General features: G+C 42.9%; 1 long non-coding RNA gene across 1 annotated transcript in view; it reads right to left on the reverse strand.

The window, feature by feature from the left end:
- Nucleotides 1-15297, reverse strand: part of LOC126101075 (uncharacterized) — a 146049-nt gene extending 130752 nt beyond the window's left edge. The window contains exon 1 of the long non-coding RNA XR_007522253.1: nucleotides 15215-15297. This is a non-coding gene — a long non-coding RNA (uncharacterized LOC126101075). The remainder of the gene's footprint in view (nucleotides 1-15214) is intronic.
- Nucleotides 15298-25041: the final 9744 nt, after the last annotated feature.

The following is a 25041-nucleotide window of genomic DNA, read 5'->3' on the forward strand; positions in this document are numbered from 1 at the left end:
GCAGCTTCTCTCAAACAGCATTTCATTATAGATAACTGCATCACCTGCAAAAAACCTGATTTTATTATTTTTTCTGCAAGGTCATTAACACACAACATGAACAGCAAAGGTTTCAACACAACTCCCTAGGGCACACCTGAAGTTACTTCTACATCTGACGATAATGCTCCATCCGAGATAACATGCTGTGTCCTCCATATCAAAAAGGTCTTAGTCCAATCAGAAATTTCGCTTGATACCCAATATGATCGCAATTTTGACAATAAACGTAGGTACGGTACTGATTCAAACGCTTTACGGAAATCAAGAAACACTTCCTCTACCTGCCTGCCTTGATCCAAAGCTTTAATTGTGTCATGTGAGGAAAGTGCGAGTTTAGTTTCACATGATCGATGTTTCTGAAATCCATGCTGGTTGGTACTGAGGAGGTCATTCTGTTCAAGTGCCTCATTATTTTTGAGCTCAGAATATGTTCTAAGAGTCTACAACAAATCATTGTGAAGTATACTGCGCGGTAGCTCTGTAGATCACTCTTACTACCATTCTTCTAGACGGGTGTGACCTGTGCCTTTTTCCTAGAACTGGATACGGTTTTGTGTTCGAGGGATCTATGATAGATTATAGTTAGAAGAGGGGTTAGCTCATCCGCAATTTCAGCATAGAATCTGACAAGGATTCCATCGGAGCCTGGAGCTTTGTTCGATTTTAACGATTTCAACTGTTTCTCAACATCACTGACACTAAACTCATATCCCAGTAGATATTTGTTTAAGGATATAAACTGCCTGCAAAAGAAACAAGAAGCAGCCACAAGCATAGGAGGAAACGAAATGAAACTTCACGGGCTGAGAGTGTATGTGATGTTATTTCAGTGATTACAAAATCGAGACAAATTTATAATATAAAGAACTTGTCGGTATCAGACCACGGGTGAAATGAAACTTCACGGGCTGAGAGTGTATGTGATGTTATTTCAGTGATTACAAAATCGAGACAAATTTATAATATAAAGAACTTGTCGGTATCAGACCACGTATCAGTATGACGCTGCACTCTCTCTGGCCTGGACGTACAATGCGCTATCAAAATTTTTTGTGACTGGTGCTGCCATCTGTTGAAAACGTTCCCTTTGGACTAAAGGTCACCATCAGCGTGGAAGTGGTTCCCATCCGCACGTACAAAGCAGTCCCAGCGCTTCTGCCACTGGTCAAGCGTTTTCTGGAAGTTCTGTTCTTTGAGGGGGTTTAACACCGCCAGCGATGCTTCTTGAATCCTCTCTAGAGTGTCTAACCGACGGCCTCTCAACTTGAGTTTCAGTTTTGGGAATAGCGCAAGTCGCTAGGTGCCAAATCTGGCGAGTACAGAGGGTGGGGTACAACCACCATGTTGTTTTTTGCCAAAAAGGTCCTGGTGAGCAAGGACGTGTGACAGTGCGCGTTGTCGTGATGCAGCAGCCAGTTCCCTTGACGCCAAAGTTCGGACCGTCGTCGCCGCACGTTTTCACGGAGCCGTCGCAAAACGTCACAGTAGTATGCAGAATTCACTGTTTGGTTGGGTGGGATGAATTCCTGTGCACAACTCCCTTGGTATCTAAGAAAACGATGATCATGCTCTTAACTTTGCTCTACACCTGTCTCGCTTTTTTGGGTCTTGCAGAGCCTTGGCTCTTCCGCTGGGACGATTGTTGCTTTGATTCTGGGTTATAACCGTAAATCCATCTCTCGTCGCCGGTGATAACCCCTGAAAAGAAGGTTGGATCGTCAGATGCGGTTTGACGAAGGTCTGTGCACAATTCAATACGCTGTGCCTTCTCATCGGTAGTCAAGATCCTTGGCACAAATTTTGCGGCGACACGATGCATGCCCGATTCATCAGTCAACAATCGTTGACATGTCCCATAACGAATACCCACTTCATCCGCAAGGTCTTGAATAGTTCGACGTCGATCCGCACGAACCAATTGTTGACGTTTGGCAACAATGTCTGGCGTTGTGCGGCTAACGGGACTTCCAGTATGAGAATCATCTTCGACGTCTGTACGGCCGGGCCTGAACCGAGACTTCCACTCAAACACATGCGTACGGCTCATGCTCTGTCCCCCAAACACTTGTTGAATCATTGCAAGGGTCTCCGTAGCGCTTTTCCCGAGGTTCGCACAGAATTTGATACACACGCACTTTTCTGTTTTCGGATCCATTGTAAAATCGCCACACCACACACAGAGTATTACGGAAATCGCTGTGGACACGCAACAAGTCCTCCCAGTTGAATGCCACTCCACTCATTGACTCGTCAGATATGCAGTGCTCACCACCTAGCTGTGAAAAGATCTACTACTCCTACTTCCCAGATGGCACAACCAGTCCCGAAAATTTTGGATTCCACCTCGTATGCATTCGATAGGGAAGGGTGTCATAAAGCCGTTGCATCCTCTCCTGAGGACGGCTGGTCCACTACTGTTGTAACTGGTCCTTCACATCCTAGATATTGGAAATGATACAAAGTTGATGTCCGAGCTGCTCCCACACACGTTCTATCGGAGACACAGCTGGGGATGTTGCTGACAATGGGGCACCTTACCATCGCGTAGACAGTTCATAGAGACATATACTACATGCAGAGAGCATTGTCGTGTTGAAAATGGGACCATGATACTGTTGCATGAGAGATAGCACATCACGATGCAGGGTGTCCGTGACGTACTGTTGTGTCATCAGACATCCATCAGTTACTGCCGCTGAACATAATGCAACGCCATTCATCAGCAATCCATGCTTCCCGGTCGCGGCACCAATCCTATCCCAGTCGGTTGTGTGATGGTGTCAACGGCAGCCTACGCATGGGATAGTAATTCTCTAGTCCATTTGCTGCTACCCTACGGTAAATGCTGTGGGACGATACAGAATGTCGCAGGGGTCAACTACTGATTCTCGTATAGCAGGCGTAGATATGAAGGAGTTACGACGTACTTGGTGCGCAGGATGACCATCCCCTCTTGTGGTGGTCAGACTAGTCGATCGGGACATTGTCGACAAGTACGCCTCCCCTCACGCTCCCATACAGTCCTACATCGGGCCATAGACGCATCCGAAAACCCCACAAATCTGGATACTGCACGGTGCGACTAGCCGGCCAAATGGCGACACAGTATCATAATCTGTCAGTTGCTGACAACACTGTCTCATATGCTTAACGCGTCATCTTCGCTTGCTTCAGAGTGATCATCAAATATCTGACGATGTTGACTCCTCTTGCATACCCTACCAGGCCTGGTAACAACACTAAACACGAACAACACTAAAGCACCTCGATGGCCGTCCTATTTGTCACAAAGAATTGCAACTCTGATCATCTACATATTCGCAGACGGTGTGTACGTCTGCGATTTACATTGAAATCCAATCATGTCTTCTAGCGGCTTCACTTTTTTGTTCGACGATGTATGTTTGTAAGACTTTTATATTTTACCATGACTACCCCCTGTAACAATATGAAAACTGTTTTATAAATCTCTCGGTAGTTTTACGAGAAGGTCAGACTGGGTCAAAATACGTTACTTTTTAGCAATGATTTTTATAATCAAATTTTCCAGTAAGGATCTAATTTTTTTAACTTCATTATACGCACAAATACAGCCCTCCATCAGTTTATAAAACTCACGTAAATACTCTCCAGAGCACCATTTTAAGAAAAGGAAGATGAGTAAAAAAAATTATCAATGTCGTTTAGATTACTCAAATATCTGTTGGTGAGTGTGTTTATTTGGTATTGCTGACCTCTTCGTGCACGAGTGGAGTCCAAATACGTGGCTTAACGCATATGAACATGCAATCTGGTAGCCAATGATATATAATACTAGTAATCTTCATATTGCAGCTATGTGCTGTATTCTCATGCTGTCTACTTCTGATCGACAACTATGCTAAAGTTGAAAATTGGAAGTGATTGTCAGTATAATTAGTAGCAGCAAGCGGAAAATGACTTGTTTTAAAATGCATGTAGAGACTTAGAGACGTAGTGTGAAAAAAATCTTATCTTCTCCGACATTGGGGGTCACCTACATGCCACTTGTTTCCCGCTTTGTTTTAAAGAATACGACTAAAACAGGCATCAGAGGCGGATATGCGACTACATCAACAGGCAATAAAGTCGCCGTGAGGAGTAATTGGCGGTGTGAGCGGATTTCTGAGGTCCGGAAAATCAACCGTGAGGGTCAGCCGTGGCGTCGAGTCACTGAGTACTGCCGGCCGTAGGCTGTCATTTGTTTTTGTTTTGAGCTGCGCAGACGAGACGAGCGGGCGGCCAGCGATAATTGCAGTGGACTGGTCCGGCTTACGGCCGGCGTCCGGCCGAGCTCATACCGGCCAAGACGAACGCCTCGTTACGCCTGTCACCGCAACAATACCCGGTATTTATTTCCGTTTGTTTAATCTCGCGGAACACATGTACGGGGCACCCCAGTACCACTCCTGCGTTAAAACGATTTCCTTTTTCTTCGTCGCTGGCAATAAAAATTTCATTAGTTTCCTCGGCAAAACTAATAAATAATAATGTGCCCCGCGTTAATTAACGTGGCGATAATTCACCAATACCGTTACAATCCGCGGGCACTCTCCCCAACGGCCCAGCACCGGACTCTTTTACTCCTCAAAGAAGTATCGAAAGGGGGAAGAAGGAGGGGGGAAAAACGTAATTTAGTCTTAATAAAGCAGATAAACGCGCAAGTTTTTAATTTTGCTATTGTCAGGGAGGCCAACAGTTCATAAAAAGAGCCGGGTCCTTTTACTTGAGATTTTCCTCGGCTGTAATTGCTTGGGTAAATTTATTGCGGCCGGCAATATAGAGAGAGTGTTTCTTTTTGTGAGTAGGCGTGTTCGTGTGTGTGCGTGAGCGTGTGAGTGTGTGTGTGTGTGGAGAGAGGCGGCAGGCGGGCAAGGAAGCAGAGCCCGGTCGGGCAGATCATTAAGAGACGGCCAGTGCAACCCTTGAGGCGCGCGCCATTTTTAACGAGGGTCGGGGCTCGGGCCGAGTTATTGCACTCGCTGGGGCCGTCAGGAAAGGCTCCCGCAGGTGCCACAACGCTCGGGGTTGTGCGGGGGAGTTCAGTACGATGAGCGCGTGCCAGTCGGCTCCGCAATCACGGCAGCCGTTCAGCCGGAATCGCACCCCCAACGTCGTTCTCGTTAGCTCGTTTCCGATAGGTGTGTAATAAGCTTACCGGGCCAGAAATTAGTCATCCCCGTGACATATCACACTAACACCGTGTAACGCCGTCCTTAGCCTTGACAGTGGCGTCAATTTGCCGAGAAATAGAGCCCACAAATTTCTCAAGTATGTCATTTCTGGATGAACCACTCACCCATGATTAGATTCGGCACAGCTATTAAATTACGAGAATGTCTGTTGCCATGTTGCCGGCCGGAGTGGCCGAGCGGGTCTAGGTGCTACAGTCTGGAAACGCGCGACCGCTACGGCTGCAGGTTCGAATCCTGCCTCAGGCATGGATATGTGTGATGTCCTTAGGTTAGTTAGGTTTAAGTAGTTCTAAGTTCTAGGGGACATATGACCTCAGAAGTTGAGTCCCACAGTGCTCAGAGCCATTTGAACCATTTTTGTTGCCAGTTGTTTCATACAATGAAGAGCCAAAGAAACTCATATACCTGCCCAATATCGTGTACGGCCCCCGCGAGCACGCAGAAGTGCCGCATCACGACGCGACATGGACTCGGCCAATGTCTGAAGTAGTGCTAGAGGATAATGACATCATTAATCCCGCAGGGCTGTCCATAAATCCGTAAGCATATGATGGGGTGGAGATGTCTTCTGAACAGAGCATTGCAAGAGATCGGAGATATGCTCAACAATGTTCATATCTCGGAAGTTTGGTGGCCAGTGGAAGTGTTCCTGGAGCCATTCTGTAGCAGTTATGCACGTGTGGGGTGTTGCATTGCCCTGCTGGAATTGCCCAAGTCCGTCGGAATGCACAATCGACACGAATGGATGCAATTGATCAGTCAAGAAGCTACCGTACATGATAATTGTCAGAGTCGTATCAAGACGTATCAGGGGTCCCATGTCACTCCAACTGCATATGTCCCACACCACTCTCGAACCTGCACCAGCTTGAACAGTCCATTGCTGACATGCAGGCTCCATGGATTCCATGAGGTGGTCACCATACGCGTACACGTCCATCCGCTCGATAAAATTTGAAACAACACTCGTCCGACCAGACAACATGTTTCCAGCCATCAACAGTCCAAAGTCAGTGTTTACGGGCCCAGGCGAGGCGTAAAGCTTTGTGTCGTGCAGTCATCGACGGTACACGTGTGAGCCTTCGGCTCCGAAAGCTCATTCTATGATGTTTCTTTGAGTTGTTCGCACGCTGGCACTTGTCGATGGTCCAGCAATGAAATCTGCAGCAATTTGCAGAAGGCTTTGCACTTCTGTCACTTTGAACATTTCTCTTCAGTCGTCGTTGGTCTCGTTCTTGTTGGATGTTTTTCCGGCCGCAGTAATGTTGGAGATTTGATGTTTTACCGGATTCCTGATAATCACGGTACATTAGTGAAATGGTCGTATGGGAAAATCCCCACTTCATCGCTACCTCGGAGATGCTGTGTCGCCGGCTGCGGTGGCCAAGCGGTTCTAGGCGCTTCAGTCTGGAACGGCGTGACTGCTACGGTCCCAGGTGCGAATCCTGCCTCGGGTATGGACGTGTGTGATGTCCTTAGGTTAGTTAGGTTTAAGTGGTTCTAAGTTCTAGGGGACTGATGACCTCAGATGTTAAGTCCCATAGTGCTCAGAGCCATTTCAACCATTTTTGATTCTGTGTCCCATCTCTTGTGCCCCGACTGTAGCACCACGTTCAAAATCACTTATATCTTGATAACCTGTCATTATAGAGCAACACTCGATCTAAAAAACTGCGCCAGGCAGTTTTCTTATACAGGCGTTGCCGACAGTAGCGCCATATTCCGCCTGTTTACATATCTCTATATTTGGCGCTTGAGTGTATGTTGTTATGCAACTTTTTCTTTCAGAGAAAGTCAGCTAACATATTCCTGCACCCAAGGAACGTTCAGGGCGCCAATTGTAAATTTTTAAAGTTGTATTTCTACTGCATCCAAGCAGCTAGAACGTGCTAACCAAGTAAGCCATTGGACAGGATTGATGACTTTACATTAGAACATTCCCCCAGTGGGAGCTATTATACCAGCCATGGCCGAGGTGATTACGATCTTGATTCGTGAAGTAAGTCAAAGCATTTGCATGCTACTGAGAAACTCTCTCATTACGAGTCCTTGGGTTACGTCCTTGGGTTACAGAGAGCTTGAGAAAGCCAATAGCATAAGTATGTGGCAAACCTATTCACAGGACTATGTCAGAAGTATAGCTACAAGGGTATAAGTAATCCTGCTTAATGATTCGAAGCATTCAGTCAGATACCCATTCTGTCTGTGTTTTGAACCAGAAAGAATGACAGGCTTCTGGGATTGAGGAAACCATTGGTAGAATTGGGTGATGGAGATCGTCTGGTAACCTGCCCGCTGATAACACACCAGTTTTCAGCAAGAGGAGCGCCATACCTTTGGCGTGGTGGCTGCGAGCTTGCGGAAACTTCATCGATGCCGGTAACTGGTGTCTGGCCAGCCTCGACCCTCTGAGGGACTTTGACTGAAGGACTGCTAGATGTCTACAATCCGGTTGTTGGAGACATGCCTTCGTGGCTCGTTTTTTTCAGGTTATTAGGTAGTCTAGGCAACAGGGGACAAAAATATCTGTCTTGCACAAATCGAACCCAAAAGGCTTAAACTACGGTGTTTCATCACTTCGTTACACAGTACGATCCTGCGATCCGGCAGTAGGGAAGGGCAATGGTAGACCAGATTTCTTCGAAAATTCTGCGAGTCCACCTGTTCAGGAAACTGCATATAAGACTCTGGTGTGAAGTATTGTAGAGTACTTTTCCTGTGATCAGGATCTTTCTCTTGGCGGCGTGGCAGAAAATATCGAGAAACGGAGGAGACACCCGTCAAAAGTGTAACAAATCCTCAAGCCCATCAGCGTAAGAGAAAAGAGAGTAGAGCGTGAATGGAAACACAGTGATAGTCATGTCCCCTTCGCTGCATTTGCAAGTGGAATGGGTCTGAAGATGGATAATATCTGTGTAAATAACCCTCCGTCATTCACTGCACAGTAGCATGTATTTAATATCTGTGTAAATAACCCTCCGTCATTCACTGCACAGTAGCATGTATAGTTGATGTAGATGTAACGGTCGGAAATTTACAAATATGTCGCCCATAATGAGCTGCTTGTAACGGGCTGTGACTGATTAGATACAAACAGTTGCTGGTACAGATGGGTTCGTCGCAAGAAAATTGGACAACGTAAAAGTACCATAATCCACCTCAAGATGATGGCATGATCATTGAAATGTATAGTGGCGTTAAAATAAAGATAAATATGACTGACGCAGTGTACCAACATTTGCTTGAATCACACACTGTTATCCCATTCCTGATAGTTTCAAGTAGATGGTAGTGAAATGAAATGAAATGATCCACCTATGCAGGGATTTCGGCCGCCGTATTGCAAGTCTTTTTAATTGACACCACTTCGGTGACTTGCGAGTCAATGATAATGAAATGATGATAAAGGACACAGAACACCCAATCATCTAGAGGCAGAGAAAATCCCTGACCCCATCGGGAATCGAACCCGGCACCCATACGGGGGAAGCGAGAACGCTACCGCAAGATCACGAGCTAACTTGATAACAACTCAATATGGAAAATATCTTCAGCTGATATTTTCCACGTGTTTGGGTTTTCTCCTGAAACACCCTGTATGGAGTGTGTGAAACGTTGCAGAACAGCAAAGGCGTGAACGGAACACTTGTCATTCACCTTGGTCCCGAAGAAGGAAAGTCTTAACATGAAAGGAGAGGTGATGAGATCTTACATCTGTCAGTTCCGAGTTACGCTCTTCAGACGAGGGTGTTAGTGTAGTAAGAGCTAAACACTGAGCAACTGTCAGGCAGCCTTGAGGCTGAGTTGAGAGCACTTTTTTTCTCCTGGAATAGAAGTACACATGTGACGTAATCAATTGGTAGTTCGTTCTTCGTAAAGTAATTCCCTCACTCGATTTCTTTATCAGTATTACAAACTATGTTGAAAATCATCATTGACAACCTCTTCAAGATATTCGAAAGAGAGATATTTATGTATATGAAGGATATCAGAGACATTTCTTTTAACAATACCAATCTTTATTTTTGCAACATGTGCTATAACTGTGGCTTATGTTGCGTCACAAACGGTTTAGCAACTCGTACTGCGCTTTTAGGGTACTGAAAAATTATGAAAATGGGCTGTCAACACATTCGTCATTTGTAAAAATGACTGTGCACCTTAATTCACAACATAATTGTTTTATGAATGCACCTTATATTTAGGTCTTCGGTAGAAAGCGGTTCCACAGCACATCACTCAAATCCACCGACAAACAGCAGAGAATTTATTGATCATGGATCACTTACGTAGAAGATTCATAATTATGTTGAATATGGTATGACCTTCGGGTTACGTGCCCTTTTTCCGACAATTCCCTCATATTTTTTGGTCATACACATAAAATATCGCTCCATGTTTCACATAAATAACTGCTATTTTAGACCAAAACACAACACAGTTCCGTTAAAAGGAGACATTACACACTCTTCTCTCTTTCATCCGCCCATCGATCGAGAAAACAGCGGTACAAGTTACAGAGTAAGAATGCTTCCACTTCCAGAAATTTTTCAGTGAAACGTTTTGAAACATTTTTGTCTCTAACGACTAGTGGTCATACTATTCTGGTGATTTGTTTCTGTACACTGTATTCGTCAAGCGACTTCAGTAGGAAACCCAAAGAAGAAATTTGGCTGAGAGGGTGACTCAAGTGGATCATGTGGCCGCAATAAATCATAGTAGACGATCAATGTACTTTTACCGGGATAGGCAAAGGAGAATAGACAGATCATCAACTATGCACTCCATATTCTAAGGCGGAATATGGCAACACTTCGTTCCACAAGCGTCTGAGAGAGAGGTTCGTGAAAAATAGTGTCTGAGGCCTTGGCGCTGTTTGATTCGTAGTGATACTATTGATATTACGGACTGGAAGTAGCGGTTGTGAAGATAATGTTTACAGTTACTTAGGACGTTTCACACAAATGTAAGGAATATTATCCACAGCTACCCATCGCAATGGATTAAACTAAGGCATCAACATTATAGGAACTCGGCTCCCAGAACGTGCAGCTGTGGATAACATTCAAGTTTTTTTTTTTATTTTGTTCTTTTGAGCCACTTGTTGTAAACCATGTTGCTTGTGCCTTCCCTGTGTTATCGTCTGCCACTTCAGGTGTTCTTTTTGATGTTTAGTAACAGTTTTCATGGGTTAATATCTTGAGCTTTGTTATTAGCCTAGTATACCTTCGTTCTCTTGCTGAACTCTATTTTGCAGTTTCCTGGTCTCTTTGTGGTTAACTTCTGTAAGAGGTGTTAGGAGGGGTCTGGTTTCAATAGTTAAATTGTAGTCACCGCTGTTAGTTATAAGTCTTGCCTAAAATGAAACTCTATCAGATCTTCCTCTGTTTCTTTGATCCACAGCGGTCCAGTAGCTTAGCTTTGTTGGCTACTTTGAAGATCTTATAGGAAAAGCTACGGTGGTCCATTCTGTGTATGTAGCCATATAAAAGTCTTCCTTTGGTGGCATCGATGGCGTTGGTAGAGTTCACGATTAAGTCTGGTAGCATCCTTCGTCCCACTGCCTTTAATAGGAATTTGCTTTCTTGTAATTCGAGGATTCTTCCTGAGGATCTTCTTGGTTAGAGATGGGCATTCTGCTGCATAGAGGAATGACAGTCTGAATACTGTGTTATTGTGTCTTAATTTGATATTCGTCGACAGAAGTATCCAGTCGTACATTTTTCTGCAGACACAGTGTGTCTTATCTGTTTTAATTTCCCTTTGTTCGAGAGATACAACTTCACTGCGATTATCTGATATACATTCCCCAAGATACTTTTAGGTATTGGCTCTCTTGATACGCTTGGTAGTGGTAACTCATCGTTCTAGGGTCGTCCTTAATATTTATAATGAGTTCGTATTTTATGATGTTGATCGTTAGACTTGCTTTGCTACTAAATGCGGGGCGTAGAGGCCCCTTGCACGTCGTTTGCCAGTAAACAGGTCATCAGCAAAGCCAGGCATGGGATCCTAAATTTGTCTGCATAGATATCCGTACTTAATCCGGTGTTCGTTGGTAGAGATATGGCCCATTCACTCGTGATTTTTTTCCAGGACACAGTTTCTCCTTGCCTACACCTGCATTGATCTGGAAACTGTTTTAGAGTTGTCCTCTATGTTTTGGTCTTTGGATTTAGTGTATAATAGGAGGGGGGGGGGGTCTGCACCAAGCTACTAAATTTTTAAATGAGTCCCAGTTATCTTAATATTCCAAAGAGTGTGATTGCATCCACGGAGTCATACATCTCTTGAAAGTCTGCGAAGGTAGCTGCCCACGGTCTGTATTTATTCAATATAGGATCTCGATGCTCTGAAACTTGCTTCACATTCCCATAACTCTTTGTGCAGCTGTCTCGTTACATGTCGTTTGAGGATCTTGGAAAAGATTTTGTATGTGACAGCAAGGAGAGGTATTCCTTTGTAGTTACCGAGGTTTGTTTTGCTTCCTTTTTCGTGAATTTGTTGGGTATCGGCTGAGATCCGGTTGTCTTAGAGTTTCTCTCTAGCACGTATCTCCAGAATTACTGTATGTATAGGACTGTGTGTGTTTGCTCCTGTTAATTTCAGCATTTCTGCCACCATCCCATTGTCCCCAGAGGCTCTGTTGTTTTTGAGGTGATTTGCATCCTCTTGGACTTACTCGTATGTGGGAGGAGGGATGTGTTCGGCACTGGAATTAGAGAGTTGTCTAACGAGTAGTCGTTGAATGATTTCTTTGGCATTTAGAAGTTTCTGGAAGTAGTTAACTAGAGATTCAGCGCATTTGTTGTCATTGAGACACAGTGATTCATCTTCTCGCTGGATACGTAAGGTACGTGAACTGGGTCGTCTGTTATTTGAGACCCTTATGTATGTCTCTGGAGTTGTTCATTCTGAAGTTCTCCCCCACTTCCCGAATCAGTTGTTTGTTGTATTTCCGCTTTGTCTCTCTTATGATGCTGGCTGTGTAATAAACGCTAGTAGGTTGGCTTCATCCTTGTGTTTGTTCCATTTGAGTCACCTAGTCGCCTCGCTTCTATAGCTTCATCACATCCCCTGGACCACCAGTGGTATTTATTCCCCTTATCTCTGCTGGGATTGTCTCCTGAGCTGTTGCTACCATAGCACCCCTAAGTTGATTCCAGTTGGAAGAGATGTTCACCCTTCTGGTATTCTGGTTCAGTCTCTCTTGGTAGCTAGTACCATCATTCTTAAGTTATATGGTGTCAAATCTAGGGATCATCTTATTCTCCACTGTCATATTATTTGTCCTTTTTAGCGGCATTATAAGTGACAAGTTGTGATCGAAAACGATGTTATCTCCTTACTACTTCAAAATTCGTAATGTCACAGTTGTTCTGCCTACCTACTGCTGCGTTGTTCTTACATTTGTGTGCTCTATGATAGTAACTATAGAACTTCCTTTATTCCTTTAGCAGGTTGCATTGGAGGAAAACATGGAAACAATTCTAAGAAGAATGATTAACGTATAGCAGTGGGAAATGCTTCAAGGAAGGCACTGTGGATCTCGTAGAACCTTAAAAAGACCTGCACAGTCTATGAAAAATAACCGGAAGTTGTTTGGCGAGACGGGAAAGGAGGAAATTTGCTGCCTTTCTGTAGCTGTTAATGGTGAAGCAGAAATCTTAAAACAACTATTCAGGAATGCCATACAGTAGTTGTGTTTTCTAATTACAACGTTCAAATACAAACAAACGTTTCTTCAGTGACGTCAAATATATTTCGGACTATTTATGTACTTTATTAGCTGATGATTATTGTAGCAATATATTTATGAGCTGCAGATAAAAATATATATTAGGTAAATCTCACAGCATGTTAAAAATACATTCTCCATGAGGACAGAACAGAGGAGAGGAATATTCACTAATGTGCGGCAAAACTCGAGCGCAGAGAGTTATTAACTCGAACTTAATGAAATTTACGACGACAAGGTGCTAAAGGGAAAGAAACTGAAACAGCAGCGTGGAAAGGAGTTTTGAGACACCAGACATGTACCGTATGTACTTAACGAACGAAAAATTTCATCTGGATAACTATTCAATCTCCAGATGTGATAGATCGAAACCGATCATCATTAATAAAAGAAATAGCGATCGAGACGGAGTTTCTTCACTTATTATAAGAAGTGAGATCATGGTTTCCTGGGACTTTGCGTCATTTACAACTTAACATATCTTTCGTAAGGATAATGTAGGTCTCCCGAATCTACTGACTTTGCCATGCCGAATTCAAACGTCGCCATTTGAGCAAAATTAAAATTGAGTGAGAAAGAACGTAATGAAGGAGGAAATTTTATCGTGGTTGATCATCGAGAGCATAATGTCAGGAAGTGATTTACTTATTTTTAGCCTTTTGTGAAGTGTACTATTTTAGATTCCTGAGTTTTTAAAGCAAATCACCTATTTCTGGAGCATTTCAAAACTTTATCAAGATATGACTGGATATTTGTACAGCTTAGCTTTTTTTATAGGTAATACTTCTCTGTAGACAACTGTATTATCTGCAGAAAATTTGATGTTTCTATTAATACTGTCTTCCAGATCAGATTATTTATATACAACATGAACCCTAAGAATTCCAGTACTTTTCTCTGGGGCACGGCTGAAGTTACTTCGACGATTTTTGGTGACTCTACATCCAATATAACGTGCCCTCTTCCTCCTCCACGCCCCCCCCCCCCCCTCACACACACACCAAAAAATCGTCAATTCAGTCACAAATGTCCTTGACATCCATTGCGAGCGTGGCTCGTTAATAAGTGCTGGTATAGTACTCCCCTCCACCGATTTTCATGATTCCAGAAATATTTGATCCACCTTGTATTCCCAAGTAATGTGTACCTTTGACAGGATTCAAATCTAACAGTATTTGGCTTCTGCCGACTTTCCCTGGATTGATTTAGGGAAGGTACGGAAAAACTTAATAATTATCTCCGGAATGATAATCGGATCACAGCCATTCTTAAAGTGAGACATGTGCTCTATCAGTTTGACGAGTATTACTCTTTCATGGAATACGATCTTCATAAAAAAAATATCGTGGAAAACTATTAACAAACGTTCGATAACATGTTACGGATTGTGGTTAACTTCTAACGATGCGACTGTATTAAACAAAAAGAAATTTAAAAAAGTACCAAGCGCATCGACGTGGCGAGCCATTTAACGCTGTTCGGATTGGAGTCTAGACGGATGAAATGGAAATGGTTCTGTTTGCCAGATGAGTACGCGACTAACTCGTTCGTTGGTCACTACTGTTTATTTCCACCTACAAGCTGCTGGATTCAATGAATATGGAATCTTCTGCGGTCAGTGTCGTGTGGTGCAGAAGCAGCTGTTACTGCGCCTCTGGACACATTTTATGGACATAAAAGTCTTGTGCACGGCTGAAACTGAAATCAATTAGCCTTTGTACCAAGTGTAATATGTATAGCAAATCGTGTTTTTCTTCGAAACAATAACTTCCTCTGTTCGTTCACTAGATGTGAAATCGGTGTAGAGGTCAAACGTTTCACTGCGTGCAGTAAGAACGCAGACCTTGCCTTGACACACGCCTCATCACTGCCTACCTGCTGACGATGTCTTTTCAAATGTCGGAACCCTGGAAGAAAAACTCGGTGAAGGATACGCAGGAATCCGGTCGTGATGGATGTGTCCACGTAATTGCTCGGCCCGCTTCTTCTTTCCGTTTTCCCGTTGTCTTTTGCTTTCCCCTGCTGCCTACCTATATCAGCCACACAGGAAGGACATTCTAAATGCCAGCAGAAACTTATCATAGTCGAAACCATTCTGCTTTGTTTTCAGTGGATCGTTTGTTTCTTTCACGTAACTGATGGGTGTCAGTCCACCCAAACATAATATAAACCCTATACAAAGCGGACATGAAAGTGAAACGAATCAAAGAGTGAACTTTACCTGAGCTGCCATTCACGACGTCCGGGCCACCCGCCGCCGTTCACCGCGGGCCCTCAAAGCACTTTCAGTCCGCCACTTTCTCCTCAGACGTCGCCGCTGATGCCACAGCCGCCTGCAACACCCAATGCAGTTTCAGCCTAAATGTATTTACGTGCTTGGAAAGTTAAATACCTAAGTCAAGTTGTGAAATTAAGTTGCTATTCTGAGAGGACTGTTTTCTTCTTAGGTTTCATAAGAAATTACTGCACTACTGGCCATTAAAAATGCTACACCACGAAGATGACGTGCTATAGACGCGAAATTTAACCGACGGGAAGAAGATGCTGTGATATGCAATTGATTAGCTTTTCAGAGCATTCACACAATGTTGGCGCCGGTGGCGACACCTACAACGTGCTGACATGAGGAAAGTTTCCAACCGATTCCTCATACACAAACAGCAGTTGACCGGCGTTGCCTGGTGAAACGTTGTTGTGATACCTCGTGTAAGGAGGAGAAATGCGTACCATCACGTTTCCGACTTTGATAAAGGTCGGATTGTAGCCTGTCGCGGTTGCGGTTTATCGTATCGCAACATTGCTGCTCGCGTTGGTCGAGATCCAATGACTGTTAGCAGAATATGGAATTGGTGGGTTCAGGAGGGTATCACTAGCAGTCGAGATGACAGGCATCTTATCCGCATAGCTGTAACGGACCGTGCAGCCACGTCTCGATCCCTGAGTCAACAGACGGGGACGTTTGCATCACAACAACCATCTGCACCAACAGTTCAACGACGTTTGCAGCAGCACGGACTATCAGCTCGGAGACCATGGCTGCGGTTACGCTTGACGCTGCATCACGGACAGGAGCGCCTGCAATGGTGTACTCAAGACGAACCTGGGATGCACGAATGGCAAAACAACATTTTTTCGGATGAATCCAGGTTCTGTTTACAGTACCATGGCGGTCGCATCCGTGTTTGGCGACATCGTGCCGAACGCACATTGGAAACGTGTATTCGTCATCGCCATACGGGCGTATCACCTGGCGTGATGGTGTGGGGTGCCATTGGTTACACGTCTCTGTCACCTATTGTTCGCACTGACAGTGGACGTTACATTTCAGATGTGTTACGACCTGTGGCTCTACCCTTCATTTGATCCCTGCGAAACCCTACATTTCAACAGGATAAAGTACGACCGCATGTTGCAGGTCCTGTACGGGCCTTTCTGGATAGAGAAAATGTACGACTGCTGCCCCGGCCAGCACATTCTTCAGATCTCTCACCAACTGAAAATGTCTGGTCAATGGTGGCCGAGCACCTGTCTCTTCACAATACGCCAGTCACTACTCTTGATGAACTGTGGTATCGTGTTAAAGCTGCACGGGGAGCTGTACCTGTACACGCCATCCAAGCTCTGTTTGAGTCAATGCCCAGACGTATCAAGGCCGTTATTACGGCCAGATGTGGTTGTTCTGATTTCTCGGGATCTATGCACCCAAATTGCGTGAAAATGTAATCGTATGTCAGTCCTAGTATGATATATTTGTCCAATGAATACCTGTTTATCATCTGCATTTCCTCTTGGCGTTGCAATTTTAATGGCCAGTAGTGTATTGTTATCACAAGTTCTGTATCTATCATTATTAATTATCAAAGAGAACAGTAAAAAGATCACTATGTTTGATTTACTATTTCATCAGCAGTCCATCATCTTCCCAGTGCCTAACAACTAGCGCCGTGAATGTGTGGGCGGAAGAAGCGAAAAAAGAACTATTGCTTCAGAAATTTGTCTACCTATTCCTTGAAGAAACGTCTGAAGCCACGCCCAAGAAATGTTAATACGTACTTATGTATTACCACCGTTTTCAGTCCTCAGTCAGTCAGCTGGTATCCTGTGTACCAATGGTGGGAACACATGAAAAGCATTTCACCTGTCACTGTAAGAATAACGCTGTCGGTACGCACGCACACTCACGGAAACTTACATAATGAGATGTCACACACTCATTTCACATATTTTTCCAGCTAGACGAAAACGTATAAATATAGGTTGCTACTCATTTGCATTTCATTACTGTCAACGCCAATGTAATAAAATGCTAATGCATACAACGCATAGATTGCTAAGTTTTTATGTATGACTCACAAATTCTCATAGTTACGTGATACACGACATCTATAAACGTAAGTATGTTGCATGTTGTATGTTAACCAGGGACCTAGAAACGACGGAGAAGCTTCGTCCCCGCCGTAGCCGCAGTGGTCCACAACCCCACGACGACTACCGCAGTCCACTTCACCCCTCCGCCGCCCCACACCGAACCAGTCTTTCAGGGTTATTGTGCGGTTCGGCACCCGGTGGACCCCCCCAGGGAACGTCTCACACCATACGAGTGTAACCCCTTAGTTTGCGTGGTAGAGTAATGGTGGTGTACGTGTACGTGGAGAACTTGTTTGCGCAGCAATTGCCGACATAGTGTAGCTGAGGCGGAATAAGGGGAACCAGCCCGCATTCGCCGAGGCAGATGGAAAACCGCCTAAAAACCATCCACACACTGGCCAGCTCACCGGACCTCGACACAAATCCGCCGGGCGGATTCATGCCGGGGACCAGGCGCTCCTTCCCGCTCCAGGAAGCCGTGCGTTAGACCGATCGGCTAACCGGGTGGGCATCGTAAGTACTGTGTGATCAAAAAGTCAGTATAAATTTGAAAACTTAATAAACCACGGGATAATGTAGATAGAGAGGTAAAAATTGACACACATGCTTGGAATGAGATGGGGTTTTATTAGAACAAAAAAAAAGTATTGCTAGACGCGTGAAAGATCTCTTACGCGCGTATTTGGTGATGATTGTGTGCTCAGCCGCCACTTTCGTCATGCTTGGCCTCCCAGGTCCCCAGATCCCAGTCCGTGCGATATTGGCTTTGGGGTTACCTGAAGTCCCAAGTGTATCGTGATCGACCGACATCTCTTAGGGATGCTGAAAGACAACATCTGACGCCAATGGCTCACAATAACATGCTTTACAGTGCTGTTCACAACGTTATTCCTCGACTACAGCTATTGTTGAGGAATGATGGTTGACATATTGAGCATTTCCTGTAAAGAACATCATCTTTGCTTTGTCTTACTTTGTTATGCTAATTATTGCTATTCTGATCAGATGAAGCGCTATCTGTCGGACATTTTTTGAACTTTTATATTTTTTTGGTTCTAATAAATCCCCATGTCATTCCTAGCATATGTGTCAATTTGTAACTCTCTATCTACAGTATTCCGTGATTTATTCAGTTTCCAAATTTATACTGACTTTTTGATCACCCGGTATATTAGTCACTGCATTCAGAGTGTAAATATTGATGTATGCAGATGCCCAGTATATTCTTGGGTTTGCGCTATACACGTTAACCAGCTGTGGAATCGTATACGGAGTATGGAGTGCGTCTAAGCCGGCCGTTGTGGCCGAGCGGTTCTAGGCACTTCAGTCCGGAACCGCGCTGCTGCTACAGTCGCAGGTTCGAATCCTGACTCGGGCGTGGATGTGCGTGTGTCCTTAGGTTAGTTAGGTTTAAGTAGGTCTAAGTCTAGAGGAGTGATGACCTCAGATGTTAAGTCACATAGTGCCTAGAGCCATTTGAGCCATTTTTTTGAGTACGTCTACACAGCAAACTGGAGCAGGACTGTAGGAATAGAATGAAGACTGATATTTCTTGGCAAACTTTGTTATTAACTAATTAATGCATTTTATTACTTGAGAACAGGTAACACTGTTCAACTCCATTTATTTAAATATTTCGCTATTAGTATGATCACTGAAACGAAATGCCGCGTCGCTAGGGCCTTCCGCCGGGTGGACCGGTCGCCTGCTGCAAGTCTTTTGAGTTTACGCCCCTACGGACACTTGCATGCCGATGGGGATGATATGATGATGAGGACAACGCAACACCCAGTCCCTGAGCGGAGAAAATCTCCGACCCAACCGGGAATCGAACCCGGGCCCCTTTGCCCAGCATTCGGTCGCGCGTACCACTTAGCTATCGAGGCGGACTGTATAATCACTGACGCTGCCATAACTTTACGCGTCGTACTTTTATTTTTTCAATGACTTATATATGAGGTTGACTGTTGTTCGTATTCAGTACCAATAGCCTTGTTGCTTAGTAATTTATTGGTGTCATAATGTACCCTAATGAGTTAGATATCTCCACAGTCTCAAAAACGCTTATCAAATCAAATGTCAAATGTGTGTGAAATCTTGTGGGACTTAACTGCTAAGGTCATCAGTCCCTATGCTTACACGCTACGTAACCTAAATTAACCTAAGGACAAACACACACACCCATGCCCGAGGGAGGACTCGAACCTCCGCCGGGACCAGCCGCACAGGCTAAGACTGCAGCGACTTGACCGCTCGGCTAATCCCGCGCGGCAAATGCTTATTCATCAACGTGGTGAAGTTGCCAGATCGGTACTCAAGTCTGTGAATTCTTTGTGTTAAGCTTTTTTGTGTTCGCGGTTTGACGAACACAACATTTACATGATGTTCCTAAAGACTGAATCATCCCCAAATAACTGACTGACGTGCGCAGTTTAACATTAGTATTTATCTCTTTGTAAAACTGAAGTGTAACATATATACCTCAAACTCGCAGTTACTAGTAATATCCACGTTTAGACACGCACACTCACTCAGTCACACACACACACACACACACACACACACACACAAACACAAAATGTTCAAATCTGTGTGAAATCTTATGGGACTTAACTGCTAAGGTCATCAGTCCCTAAGCTACAAACACACACACACACACACACACACACACACACACACACACACAAAGCGCTGAAGATATCTTTCATGTGGAATAGAGAATGGATACTTCCTTTGCTGTCTTACCTCATATTCAAGTTGTGGTAGGCTGCTACATGATGCAGATGACTGTTCCCCAGTGGAAGACATCCTTGTACTTTGCGAGGTGAACGTCGTTTGCGGCTCGTGTTAAGGCTGCTTCAAAAACCAAACTGGAGCCGCGGCATCACCAACTTTGCGCTGCGGTACCTCGTTATCTCTGAGGGCTGCCTGCTTCCAGTAGATTGCTAAATGCTTATCTCCATTGGCTCAGCTGTACAACTGTAATCAACAGACAAATTAATACAGTGACAGACACATAACACAGTGATACTCCTGATCGAAATGATAGACTATCGACGGAGTGTAACTCAACATAGAGACAATGGTTACCTGACTGATGAAACAAGAAGGTAACCCGTTTTTTAAATAATTCATATTGGCCAAGACTATACGTTTGTTACAATACTCATTATTGCAGTTTCGACCTTTTAGTCATTTTCATATGGTTACAGGTGCTGAAAACGCATTAGTAGTCAGTATTAAAGGTTTTTTCCCTATTTTATCTGTCACATAACGATGGTGTGTGCGACAAAGGCTGACACGAGCCACAGAGGTTCAAGTCGTTTTTATTCTCTTCATGAACGATGACTACTGCCGTCTCTTCAGCGCCCGTAACCACTTAAAAATGACCAAAACGTCGAAGCTGCAATAGTGGATATTATAATAAAGGTACAGTCACTGGGAATATGAAGCCTTTTAAAAAATTCTACAAGTGTGTGAATTCACAACTGTGTGAAGGAGTCAACGATTCCAAGAGAAACGGTGAAGGAAAAGATGTAGCCATTTCAACAGAGATGAGATTAAGACGATAAGAGATATGAAACCTAAATGTCTGTAGTAGCGTTGACGAGTATCATAATGTTGCTTGGACAGCTGTCATTTAGAGAACGTGTAACAAACACCACAAAAATTAGATTCTGTTTTTACCTAATGTCAACAGATGTATACATTCTCCAATCTTCTATGAGTCTGTTGCTGTAACCAACAAAACCTAGTGCTAAATTCCTTTCCATCTATGAAATTTTTGATGATATATACACATACATATGTACGTCATTTTCTGTGTTGATCTCTCGTTGGTCGTTTCGTATTTTTGTAGTGTTTGAATGAAATTTTCTTTCGGGATTTTGAAGCAACAGTGTTATGGGGTGGAGAATAATACAAGAAGACTACAGATAAGTTTCATTATACATAAAGTATTTAGTGGCCAGCGTGGTGTACTTGTACTAAAGTGAAAATAATATTAATAATAATAATAATAATATTCGTCATGCTGACCATTTCCTCTCTGCTAGAGTATAAGAGTTGGAAGTCCGCATTAGGAAGTTTCCATTGCAACTAAACAAAAGCACTCTGATATTGGATGTCAGTAACAAGAACCCCACAGTGTTAGATCTGGAAATGAAGATATTGATCTATAACGAATGAGAACTGTCTATACAATTTCAGAACTCAAGTGTGGCTACGAAATTAAGACGTCATATCTTAACAGGCCTCCAATGTTCAAGGAAAAGGAAATAATGGAGAGGAAATAATACTTACCTTCATGCACAGTACTTCCGATGACCGATTTGAGCAAAACTGCAGTTCCAGTGGCGTAACTCTTCACCTCTGTGTAACTTTAGGATGGTTGTATGAGTCTACCAACGATGCAATAAAAGACGTACAACCTTCAGGTCATGTAATCACATAGAGGACCTTTGGTTCTTAGTAAGATTTCGTTGAAAGAAAAAAATAAGTCAGCATTGCAAATGTTTCAAGTGCTTAGTGCTATAAAACTGAAATTAATTACCATGTTTTGTCATTGTTGCACTCCAGTGTCGTCCTAAGCATAATGTCTCCCCTTTTTTATATTTTTCCTGTCATCTAATGCCACAGCGGCCAAGGAACTGAATATAGGATTTATCTCTATGCACTGACATACCTACTTCCATGGTACGACCCATTTCCCTAATATATATATTTCTAGAGCAGTTTAAATTTACTTTCATATACACTTTTGCTCCTGCTCTGTGTACAAACTTTTGTTTTATTCCTTCATTTTTAATACATATGTAATGTATCTTTACCTAAACAGAAAGAAGAGTATGTTAATTGTATATGAACTACGTGAAGCAGATGTGTAAAAGTGTTTGTGTTATTTTGTGCAGCACGTACAGCTTAACTTTTCCAGGTAACTTACCTGAACGAGCACCGCTTCGCGAAGGCTCAAATCTTGCATTTCACAAAGTGCCTCTTCTGGAGTCTCAAGGATGTCCTCCATATTAAGCGGTTTTTCTGGTTCTGAGTAAATGGAAGTCATTCTGAAGTACAATGAGGACCCATTTTCATGCCATGCTAGATGATAGAATCCAGACAGAACACAGAATGGATAGACCCGTAAAGCAGACTTAGCTTCGTTACTGGTTTTTGTTATTCATAAGTTTGTGTTTCAAAAGAGCATTTCACTTTTACAGACTGAGTACAGTTACTCATCAAATATGCACAGCTTGTTCATTTGAGACATCTCAAGAATGTCGCTGGTATGTAAGGTAAAATTTTGTCATTCCACGGTTGTGAAACTAAGGAATTATTCGAAAATCCTAGAATGTGTTGTACTGTCTGAAGATTTGGAAGTCAGGTGGTTGGAACTGGATACAGCACATCTACTTTTTCAGTTGTCTTAACAAAATTGCTGCTAAGGTGTAAAAAAGTATTGGAACGGATGGTAAAGAATTTTTCTTCGGTTGTTTCTAAGAGTCTTGAACAAGTTCGTGAAAGAAACAGTGTAAGTGAGAATGTACCAGTATGTTTTAGTGTTATGTTGTGTAATATGTTTAATTATTCTTCAAGGCATCTAAAAGTAAAGATCATGAATACTCCGAGAGTCTCTATGAGAATAATGTGGTAGAAGATGCAGGACATTTTCTCTGCAACTTCTCTTACATTTTGTCTATCTGGATCCCAGTGTTTTGAATAATGAGGTTTACTGCCAAAGTCTTGAGAGTCAGTGTTTGCCTTCACTCTTCCAGGTTTCCACACGTCGTCCTTGGTCTTCAGTCTAACGTCTGCTTCTTTTACTCCAATAGCATTATTTATCACTAGTGTACAAGGCATCGCGTGCATCACTGCAGGTTTCCTGTCAAGTTATTCTTACGTCTTTTTAGAGATGGGAAGATTCATATGTACTTTCACAACATCGGTAGTACTTCACTTTTGCTTCTTGTTGTGGACAATGGACAGCATGCATTCAAAGACCTTACAGTCTACCAATTAACTCTTATTATTACATTCTTTTGGTAGCTAATACTCGTCATGCTTGTTGTTTCGCGTATTCCTCTTGTTCCTTTGTTGTGTTTTTTTTTGTATTTTGTGTTTGCAGTTCAGGTTTAGGTGTTCTGATTTATTTTAGCAGTCTCAACGTTTCTTAGTGAATTCCTTTTAGCTTTAACTTATAGTATCTTTCAACTTATTATTTCCGTTAATGATACGTGATCTGACTGAAAGTATGCTACATAAATTACCAAAGAAACATCCAATACACCTGATGTGTGAGCCTGTTTACTGTGAACGGAGTCTAGCTTGGTTGAACATTGTTGTCATAAATCTGGACAATTTGCTGGCGTCATTGTGGCGTACTTGGCACACCTATTTTCTTCCTGCCAACCGGGTAGCGATTCTCGAGGAAGAATTTGACTCCAAAATAGTGATCTGTTATGTGTCGGCATTGGTTTCTATGTTTGCTAGTTCGAGCTCCTTGGAGAAGTTTTTTACACTGGTGGCCAAAACGCTAGGCTCGTAGCGTTTACTATAAGGGCTGTAACTAAGAAAAATTTGCTCCTGATCATGGGCCTCATAAACAGATTGCAGTGAGGTAATATAAACAGTTATCTGACTGAGTCACACAATATTTAATTCTCATCCTCGCAATACCAACAAGGTCGAGGCGCGGTTTGGGGGGGGGGGGGACGAGGTTCGCTGTACTCATGTTTTGAATATTTGAACATATCGTAAACTAGTCTGATGCTTTACATTTTAAAATTTTTAAAAGAATATTTCTTGTTTTTAATGATTTATCAGATGCTGTACTTGTTTTCAATTTTTCAGTAAGCCTTCATCCAAAAATTTAAGCCTTAAAAGTGAATGTAACTTCTCACAACAAATGTCATATTTATGTTTTCAAGTTCAGGGCCCTTTTTACACATCTATATAACTTTAAAAAGTGTGTTGCGAACTAAAATCAACAACAATAAACGAAACCTGTATTTTTAAAAATGTTTGTGGTGGTCGTTAAGTATCCTCCACGCGGTGTAAGCATTATGGAAAATGCATTGCTATCGCAAAGATTGCGCTAAAAGATATTATCAGGTTCTGTAAGCGGACTTACATATCATACCTGTTAAAAAAATGTTTTTAATAGAAATTAAGCACGTTTAACGAAATTTTATATTTTAGGTTTTTATGGTGTTGGCACAAAGACCCCACTGGTATTACTCGTTACGGAAAATGAATTGGAGCTGCTAGGGTTAGTAACTTATCGTATTGTACGTATTTGGAGGGCTAGCATCCTCATTTTCCCATTTTCCAGAGGGTTATAGTGGATTACGACGTAGCTGATTTAGTGAAACAGCTGCCGCTTGCTACACGTTTAGATCATTAAGAATATGCCACCTTAGCCGTACGTCACATACAGTAAAAAAATTACTTGCAGTATATTTTAGAGTATAAAACGGAAAAATGGCTTAGTAATTTTTTTTCAAATAATATATACTGCTACAGTCACTTGTTAGTAATCTTTTATTAGCATGACGCATTTCAGCAGCAAGCTGCTTTCATCAGATGTATTTACTGTTGCATTTACATTGTCGTTAAAATGAAGTGAGGCTAGTTTCCTTTGCAGTGTATACCAGGCAGGTTATGTATCGAAAAGGATGCGTGTTC

This window comes from Schistocerca cancellata, chromosome 9 (assembly GCF_023864275.1).
Source record: "Schistocerca cancellata isolate TAMUIC-IGC-003103 chromosome 9, iqSchCanc2.1, whole genome shotgun sequence".
Taxonomy (NCBI): Eukaryota; Metazoa; Arthropoda; class Insecta; order Orthoptera; family Acrididae; genus Schistocerca; species Schistocerca cancellata.